The following is a 10,961-nucleotide window of genomic DNA, read 5'->3' as shown; positions in this document are numbered from 1 at the left end:
AGGAATTATGAGCACTGCTACGTTCCAAATATTGGAATGTATTTGTTGGTTTTATATAGGTTTTGAAGTCAAGGATTAGATTTGATTGAAATCTATTTCCTTTAAACACCGTTGTATCGAGGAAATTAATTTCTTGTGTAGAGAATTCATACGTGAATTTGAGTAAAGGGTGATGCGAAATGGCTATTGCGAACAATTCATGAATTTCAGTTTCAGGTCCATGAAAAATAATAAATCCGTCGTCGCGATAGCGACCGTGATATATAATGTTATCTTTCCCCGCAAATTTGCAGACGATTTCATTGGTGATTTGGTGTAAGCGAATATCGCATACAGATGGGGAGCATTTAGAACCCATGGCGCATCCTATTATTTGTCTATATAAAACTGAATTAAATTCAAAGATATTGTTTTCTAATACCAGCCTTAAAAGAAAACAAAGATCTGTTGTGGGGGGAGCTGGAATCGCGTATTCTGATTTATCAAAATCAGCGTAGGCTGTCTGAACTGCCGTAATTAGCTCCTCGAAATGCATATTTGTGTAGAGTGATGTTACATCATAACTGACCAACAGGCAATCTGCGTGTGGTCTTAGATGTTCAAGTTTAAGGATAAAGTCCGAGCTGTCCCTGATATACGTGCTCAATGTTTGCACAATTGGATTTAGAAAATAATCTACATACTGACTTATGCGTTCGGTGGGTGATCCTATTTGAGAAATAATAGGTCGACCCGGTGGAATAATTGGTACATTGCAGCATCCATTATTTTTGATTTTATTAAATGTCTCAATATTGAGCTTATGTATTTTTGGGAGCAAATACAGTCTCCCTAACCTCGTGTTTTCAGCTTTCCGAAGAAAGTCAAAAGATACCTTGTCAAGTACACCGTTATCATTCATTTCTGATAGTTTATTCATGATGCTTTCATTAAGATGCCTAAAGTTAGGATCAGTAATTTTGCAGTAGTATTTGCTATTTAACTGACGTTCACCTTCTTTGATGTAGTCACTTTTGTTTAGTATAACACACATGTTATTTTTGTCAGCTTTTTAGCTCACCTGAGCCAAAGGCTCAAGTGAGCTTTTCTGATCACAATTTGTCCGTTGTCTGTCGTCGTTGGCGTTGTCGTTGTCGTCGTCGTCGTCGTTGTAAACTTTTCACATTTTCATCTTCTTCTCAAGAACCACTAGGCAGATTTCAACCAAATTTGGCACAAAGCACCACTAGGTAAAGGGGATTCAAGTTTGTTCAAATGAAGGGCCACGCCCTTTTTAAAGGGGAGATAATTGAGAATTATTGAAAATTTGTTGGTATTTTTCAAAACTCTTCTTCTCAAAAACTATTAGGCCGGTAAAGCTTAAACTTGTGTGGAGGCATCATCAGGTAGTGTAGATTCAAGTTTGTTAAAATCATGGTCCCCGGGGGTAGGGTGGGGCCACAATTGGGGGATCAAGTTTTACATAGGAATATATAGAGAAAATCTTGAAAAATTTTCTTCTCAAAACTATTAGGCCAGAAAAGCTCAAATTAAAATGGAAGCATCCTCAGGAAGTGTAAATTCAAGTTTGTTCGAATCATGGTCCCCGGGGGTAGGGTGGGGCCACAATTGGGGGATCAAGTTTTACATAGGACTATAAAGAGAAAATCTTTTAAAAAATTTCTTTTAAAAACTATTAGGCCAGAAAAGCTCAAATTACAATGGAAGCATCCTCATGAAGTGAAGATTCAAGTTTGTTTAAATCATGGTCCCCGGGGGTAGGGTGGGGCCTTAATTGGGGGATCAAGTTTTACATAGGAATATATAGAGAAAATCTTGAAAAATCTTCTTCTCAAAAACTATTAGGCCAGGAAAGCTCAAATTTGAGTGGAAGCATCCTCATGTAATGTAGATTCAAGTTTGTTCAAATCATGGCCCCTTGGGATAGGGTGGGGGCACAATTGGGGGATCAAGTTTTACATAGGAATATATAGAGAAAATCTTTAAAAATCTTCTTCTCAAAAACTATCGGGCCAGAAAGATTCAAATTAAAATGGGAGCATCCTCATGTAGTGTAGATTCAAGTTTGTTAAAATCATGGTCCCCGGGGGTAGGGTGGGGCCACAATTGGGGGATCAAGTTTTACATAGGAATATATAGAGAAAATCTTGAAAAATTTTCTTCTCAAAAACTATTTGGCCAGAAAAGCTCAAATTAAAATGGAAGCATCCTCAGGAAGTGTAGATTCAAATTTGTTCGAATCATGGTCCCCGGGGGTAGGGTGGGGCCACAATTGGGGGATCAAGTTTTACATAGGAATATATAGAGAAAATCTTTTAAAAAATTTCTTTTAAAAACTATTAGGCCAGAAAAGCTCAATTTAAAATGGAAGCATCCTCAGGAAGTGAAGATTCAAGTTTGTTCAAATCATGGTCCCCGGGGGTAGTGTGGGGCCTTAATTGGGGGATCAAGTTTTACATAGGAATATATAGAGAAAATCTTGAAAAATTTTCTTCTCAAAAACTATTAGGCCAGGAAAGCTCAACTTTGAGTGGAGGCATCATCAGGTAGTGTAGATTCAAGTTTGTTCAAATCATGGTCCCCGGGGGTAGGGTGGGGCCACAATTGGGGGATCAAGTTTTACATAAGAATATATAGAGAAAATCTTTAAAAATTTTCTTCTCAAAACCTATTAGGCCAGACAAACTCAAATTAAAATGGAAGCATCCTCAGGAAGTGTTGATTCAAGTTTGTTCAAATCATGGTCCCCGGGGGTAGGGTGAGGCCACAATTGTGGGATCAAGTTTTACAATCCTCAAAAATATTCTGGGAAAGTTTTTGGTACAAAACTCAGTACTTAATGTGAAAGCACAGGTTATGAGATTAAAGGTAGATTTAAGTTTGATGAAACCATGATTCCCTAGAGAATAGTGGGGCCACGAAATGGGGAGGGGGGGGGGGTTATAGGAATAGAGAAAAATCTTCTTACAGGTACAACAACAAAAGGGGCTTTACTAAAAAATAAGAGGTGGATAAAAATTGGCAGATTTTCAATTTTTTTTTAACAAGATCTACTGTACTCAGTTGTCAAGATATTGTTGATACTGTAATGCTAATTTGATCAGAATTAAGGCAATTGTTGCTCAGGTGAGCGATGTGGCCCCTGGGCCTCTTGTTTAATAATAATGTCTTTTCTGCCTTTTAATGTGTTTAGCGCTTTGGAACGCAAAGCGCCGAAACACTAATGTTTAATTATTGAGGAGGTGAGAATATCACCAATATTTTTAGTTTTTGTCACCAAATATAACCCAGGCATACGGCATCTTAAACAAAAACTGACTAAATACTGGCACATTCTTACAAGAGAACAAGAATGTAGACAAATTTTCTCAGAATTACCGATTGTGTCCTACAAACGAAATCAAAATATTGGTGATATTCTCACCTCCTCAATAATTAAACAATAACTAATATATGTACTATGTACATACACATACAGTAATGCGAATAAACTCCTGATGAGGCGGATTTGCAGCAGTAAAATTAAAGAAAAGGAATACCTAAATTATAAACCGAATCCTTTTTCAAAACCATTTATTACTTATTAACCTCGTATCACACCGCCGAAACACTAAATTAGTGTAGAGTCAAGTGAACGGAGGTGCGTGGCTGATGGGAGCCACCCTTTTGAAAATATCTTTTGTAGTTAACAAAATCCAATGCATCTAAAACCTTTTATTTATGGAATATTATTCTATAATACATAAGAAAACATACTAATCACAAGTTATGCAAGGATTAAAAACATGTTCCCGTGCTATACGCACTTTGTTTCTATGCTCTCTATCTTTCCGAGCTGTGTTATTAAATGATCGGTGTTTTTTGGATTTAGATTTTGCGTTTCGATTGAAACGACGAGCCATTCTGTAGTTGAATGACTACTGACCTGACAACAAACTAATTCCCAAACTGTGGGAGGAGCTTTTTTTTCTTTTTTTCAAAAGGGTGGCTCCCATCAGCCACGCACCTCCGTTCACTTGACTCTACACTAATTTAGTGTTTCGGCGGTGTGATACGAGGTTAATAAGTAATAAATGGTTTTGAAAAAGGATTCGGTTTATAATTTAGGTATTCCTTTTCTTTAATTTTACTGCTGCAAATCCGCCTCATCAGGAGTTTATTCGCATTACTGTATGTGTATGTACATAGTACATATATTAGTTATTGTTTAATTATTGAGGAGGTGAGAATATCACCAATATTTTTAGTTTTTGTCACCAAATATAACCCAGGCATACGGCATCTTAAACAAAAACTGACTAAATACTGGCACATTCTTACAAGAGAACAAGAATGTAGACAAATTTTCTCAGAATTACCGATTGTGTCCTACAAACGAAATCAAAATATTGGTGATATTCTCACCTCCTCAATAATTAAACAATAACTAATATATGTACTATGTACATACACATACAGTAATGCGAATAAACTCCTGATGAGGCGGATTTGCAGCAGTAAAATTAAAGAAAAGGAATACCTAAATTATAAACCGAATCCTTTTTCAAAACCATTTATTACTTATTAACCTCGTATCACACCGCCGAAACACTAAATTAGTGTAGAGTCAAGTGAACGGAGGTGCGTGGCTGATGGGAGCCACCCTTTTGAAAATATCTTTTGTAGTTAACAAAATCCAATGCATCTAAAACCTTTTATTTATGGAATATTATTCTATAATACATAAGAAAACATACTAATCACAAGTTATGCAAGGATTTGTGAGATGTTGTTTGGGATGAGGGTGTCTGAGACTGATGCCATTAAAATACACGAAGTTAATTACTATTTTGATAACAACAATATTCGAAACAAGATGTCACATCGCTCTTTTGAGCACGATTTGTTTGATGCCTTGGTTATGATGAGCTGGATTTGTATATTGATCTTCATGAAAATTACATGCCGTAGAGCTATCAATAGTTCTGATCCCTTTTTAAAAAAAAACCTTGCAATTAACTGTGCACAAATATTTGCTCTAGTTTTAGACGGATTATCCTACTCTTTTTTAAATATCTGTAAAGATACCTAATAATATTTTTACCCTTGATATTATCAATTTACTTGCCTAATATTTCTCTTAAACACACTCACCGACCTGGGAATGTGAATTGTTTTAAATTCACGAGCAGATCAAGTATCGCATTTTTTTTTTACATGTGAACAAGCAACGATACTTCATTTTACAAAGATGGTATACGTGAGTTCAGTGGCAAGAGAAGAGACGGCTTCTACAGTAAAATGTTCTAGGGAAATTGTTTTGTTATCGAGTTTTTGTGCGCCGTAAATTGCAAGTTTTGAATAGGAGGAACTGTAGCCCTACGGCATTTCAACTAGAATTTTCTTGCAGAACTACATATTAATTTGCAGATAGGTTATTATATAGACTCACTTTGTTGGCTGTGTCAGGTTCGGATGCATTATTAATTAACAAAGGATAGTGATAATTTCAAACTAGATAAGATAAGATAAGATGTTTATTTGGTACTTAAAGGCCATTGCCCACTGTACATCTAGGCATCATATTTATATGCAACATAAACATGTTATATACATAATGCATATACATAGACAATTTGTAACAATACTGTATTGTTTTAACATAGATTGTCATAGAGTTAGCATTTCTTGTCTTATTGACAGACCTTTTTTGATAAAAATTGCTGTACATTTGATGACATTTTGGTCATTGCTGTTAAAAAGATGGTCAATACAAATTGGAACATCTTTTCTTTCTGATGGACAGTGAAATAAAAATTTCTTCTTAAGTCCGCTAACATTGGACAATGAAATAGAAAATGTACTTCATTTTCAATTTGTCTTAAATTACAAAGTTGACATAATCTATCCGCACTATCAATTCCCTCAAATCTACCACCTTCAATACGTAATTTATGTAAGGAACACCTGAAAGAGGCTAATGCCTGTTTTAAGGGGTAGCTTAGAAAGGAGAGGTAACTCTCACATGCAAGTTGTTTTTTGAACATCACATAGAAAGCACACTTTGGTGAATTGTCTAACTTTGAGTTCCATTCCTGTAGGGCACAGTCTCTCACCCTTTGGTTCAATTCTGACATAAAGACCTTTGGATCTCCAGGTCCACCACTTAACCAAACGTCCCCAAAGCCGTAGTGATTTAAGACTGATTTCAATTTAGATACCCAGTTTGGAGTTGAACGATTGCTGCACAAATCCAAATTATAAAGCATCTCGAAACACTGTCTTGGATATCTTGAAGTTTCCATATTTTGTATTTTCAGCCAGTATTTCACTGGTTCTATCATGTATATAACATAAAGGGGTAGTCTTCCACATTCTCCTCTAGCCATTATATTGGTAGCTTTTTTGCTTATTCCCAATATCCATTTGCAAAAGTCATTCTGTACAGCTTCAATTTCTTCGTTGATATCAGTTCCCCAGACTTCTGCTCCATATGTTAGAATAGGAACGATAATGCTGTCAAAAAGTTTAAAACACACCTTGGGATCACGGTTATTTAGGATTTTCAAAGAATGTTTTAACATATTTAATGCTTTTCGTGCCTGTAGTGCCAGTGACTTACAGCATTGGGTCCATTTCAGTCGACAGGAAAATTGGTACCAAAGTACTTGTAGTAAGACTCAACATCCATAGGTTTCCCGTTGAACATCCATTTTTCTGTGCCTGCAATTGCTCCACTTCTCTTGAAAACCACTACTTTTGATTTGCCCATATTTACTGTTAGGTTCCACTTCAGACAGTACTTTTGTAGTACGTTTAGTTTCTTTTGTAGTCCATTTACAGTGTCTGATATCATAAGAAGATCGTCAGCAAACAGGAGGGCGGTTATATCCGATATTTGTTCTGTAATATGGATTTCTTCACACTGAGAGTTACGTAACATCTCAATAAATTCATTTATGTACATCGAGAAAAGTCATGGGCTTAGAATACATCCTTGACGAACACCGACATTACATGTAAAATAATCAGTAATTTTGTTTCCAATTTTAACACAACTTAGCACACGGTGATAAATAGACTGTAATATTGTGATCATCTTACCATGTATACCTTTATTGATAAGACAATAAAATAGTTTCTTACGATCGATAGAGTCAAAAGCTTTCAGTAGATTTCAAACTAAATAGATTATGTTTTTCTAATGTAACTCTGATTGTGTTCACTATGAGAGTGAATTATTTTCCAATTGCATACGACAGTTCTGGCCCAACCCTCCTCACAAACCCTCCTCTAGTCAATACTCAGCCTTAATTATGAGTTTTGACATCAAATTCATGCACTTTTTTCTATGGATTTAAGTTTAGGACTAAGCTTAGTGATTTTTTGGTAATAGTAGCTCTTTAAGATGAAGGTAAAATTTTTGGAATATTTTGCTGTTTGTTCTTTAATGTATTGGATAGCTAGGAAAGCTACAAGGTTTGTTGTCAGTGTTTCTTCGATCTACTAGTGCCCTTGTAGTAACTCTGACCTCAGATGTCTGGTCATCCATAGAAAATTGCACTTGTTCTTTTTAGCTCACCTGAACCGAAGGTTCAAGTGAGCTTTTCTGATCACCTGTTGTCCGTCGTCCGTCCGTCCGTCCGTCCGTCTGTCTGTCTGTCTGTCCGTCCGTCTGTAAACTTTTCACATTTTCAACTTCTTCTCAAAAACCACTGGGCCAAATTTAACCAAATTTGGTACAAAGCATCCTCATGGAAAGGGGATTATAAATTGTTAAAATAAAGGGCACAGCCCTTTTCAAAAGGGAGATAATTGCGAAACAGTGAGTATAGGGTTCATGTCTTTAAAAATCTTCTTCTCAAGAACCACTGCACCAGAAATGCCAATACATACACAAAAGCTTGTATATATAGTGAAGATTCTAAATTGTAAAAATCGTGACCCTCGGACCAAAACTGGGGCCCCAGGCGGGGTTCAAAGTTTAACATAGAAATACATAGGAAAATGTTTAAAAAATCTTCTTCTCAAGAACCACTGCACCAGAAATGCCAATACATACACAAAAGCTTGTATATATAGTGAAGATTCTAAATTGTAAAAATCGTGACCCTCGGACCAAAACTGGGGCCCCAGGCGGGGTTCAAAGTTTAACATAGAAATACATAGGAAAATGTTTAAAAAATCTTCTTCTCAAGAACCACTGCACCAGAAATGCCAATATTTACACAAAAGGTTGTATATATAGTGAAGATTGTAAAAATCGTGACCCCCGAACAAAAGTGGGGCCCCAGGAGGGGTTTAGATTTTAACATATATAGGAAAATGTTTTAAAATCTTCTCAAGAACCATCGTGCAACTGTTTGGGATATTACTATGCATACATGTACATCCTTAAATAATGTAGATTCAAAAAATTGTAACTCCCGGACAATTGATGGGCACCAAGAGGGGTTCAAAATTTAAACATTTTAAAAAACAAAGGAAAAGTTTTAAAAAATTTTCTTCTCAAGAACTACAATGTTTTAGTTTGTGGAATATCTATGCATGCATCCTTCGCTTATGTAGATTCCTAATTCGTAAAATCGTGACCCCCGGACCAATAATGGGGCCCCAAGATGGGGTCAAAGTTTATTATAGAAATATAAAGGTAACAGGTTAAAAAATCTTCTTCTCGAGAACTACAATGCTTCAATTTGTGAGATTACTATCATGCATACAACCTTGGATAATGAAGGTTCGACAGTTTTAAAATAGTGACCCCTGGACTAATACTAGGGACCCAAGATGGGTTTAAAGTTAAATGTAGAAGTACCGGTATATATGGAAAATGTTTAAAAATCTTCTTTTCGAGAACTACAATGCATCAATTTGTCAGATAACTACGTAAGCACCCTCAAATAGTGTAGATTCGAAATTATAAAAGCCGTGACCTCAATCTAATACTGGGGCCCCAAGAGGTGTTCAAAGTTTAGCAAAGAAATATAGAGGGAAAATGTTGAAAAATCTTTTTCTAGGGAACTATAATGCTTCAGCTTGTGAGATAACTATGCAAGCATCCTTAAATAATGTAGATTCCAAATAATTAAAACTTTAGCACTGGACTAATACTGTGGCCCCAAAAGGGGTTCAAAGTTTAACATAGAAAGATATATTGAAAATGTTTTTAAAAAGTTCTTCTCGAGAACTATAATGCTACAGTTTGTGAGATTACTATGCAAGGATCCTCAAATTGTGTAAACTCTAATGTAGTGGAACCAAGAGTTATCTTTCTTAACGTTCTGTACAGTCTGAGAGTTATTCCTCTTGAAGTGGAACTCTTCTACGTTCAGTTTTTCAGGTTGTGTACGTGCGGTCCCACCGCAGTGCTACACATTTTCATTCCTATGTTACTATTTATGTTGTTCAAGCCAACCATAAACCTCGGACCATTACTGGGTCCCCAGAAAGGGGTTCAATGTTTAAAATAGAAAAAGCATATGCTACGAAATGTAATGTTACAAGGAACTGCTGTTCAGGTGAGCGATGTGGCCCATGGGCCTCTTGTTTAATATTCTAGTGGTACCCTCGGCAACGGTTTGTATAACGTTTCTTATTCAGATTTTTGTTTTTTGTGTCTCCAGCTAGAACCTTTCAGAGTCGACTACTCACCAGTTGTTCTGAGCTGATTTTCTTAAGTTTCCAAAATTGTTGATCCGACTTCTTTAAGCCTACGTTTACCTTGCCGCTGCAATGTGAATGTCTTTCTATATTCCAAAAGACAAAATGCCTTGGATGGATGGGCATTTACACATACTGTGGTATCATTTAAATTCGTGGGGGCCAATTTTTGTTGATTGTTGGGGTTTTACCTTCGCGGGGATTTAATTTCGTGGGTGCATCAGTTTTCACTTCTAGCAAAAAAGAATACACTTTCTAAATTTTTTAGTTGAGGATATAAATTTGTGGAGAAGGGCTACCCACGGGCACCACGAAATTTGAGCCACCACGAATTGTAATGATTCCACAGTATGTTTACATAGATGATTAAAGGATTAGTCGATTGATCGGCATCGTTTCTTTCTTAGTTTAACTGTGTTTTGAAATTTACATTTACAGTATGTCTCTCAGGTTGTTCTTAGATTACAACTACACGTTAATTTCTCACCATTTTCTATCACTCTGTTATGCATTTTTCTAAAAAATTGACATTTGGCAAATTAAGCAAAATTTCAGTAAACTTGAGTTCTCTTAAGATAAAACAAATTAAAATAAAATTGAACAATATATAATTTTCCTTCCACTTATTGATCTTTTAATGTATATATTGATTAAAAGCTGCTTCAAAAGGTGGGTTTAGTGAAACAAACTCAACAATTAAAAGAAAATTTCAAAAGATTGAAAACGAAATCCAGTTTTATAGTAACGATATATCTCTTTTCAAAAAGGAAAACCTAATAAATACATTTTAAGTCTAAAATTTTCTTCAATCAAAATATGCTCTTTCTTATTTCTAATAAAGCTTTTACAAGCTATTTGGGTCTATCTAAAATCGTTGTATATATATGCATGTCCTAATGAATATCATTTTTGATAATCTAACCTTCTTGTTACAGTTAAGTACAAAATACTTTAATTTAAGAAAGATTTCAACAAAGACCTATAGCGAGCTGATAGTCAAACGGACTTAAACAGGGAAAACGGAAGACTGTTTATTTAGTTTACAATAAAGTCAAACCAAAAAAGAACAGACAAACACATCCAAGTAAATAGAACAGGGGCAACTCGCTCCAGAGACGTCCATTAACCCTGTCTCGTTATATTGATGAAAATATTAGCCATTGATTTTGTAAATGCTGCTTTTGAAAAAAGCCAAGTATGATTCGTATATTATTGGTTTATTTCACAAAAACAAAGTACCCGGTATTTGTTTGTATGACAAATGACATTAGTTTCATTCCCTACAAGCTCTAAATATTCGATAGCTTGAATCAGCGCCTGGA

This window comes from Magallana gigas, chromosome 3 (assembly GCF_963853765.1).
Source record: "Magallana gigas chromosome 3, xbMagGiga1.1, whole genome shotgun sequence".
Classification (NCBI taxonomy): Eukaryota; Metazoa; Mollusca; class Bivalvia; order Ostreida; family Ostreidae; genus Magallana; species Magallana gigas.
The sequence above is the reverse complement of the archived record's forward strand: the minus strand, read 5'-3'. Positions refer to the sequence as shown.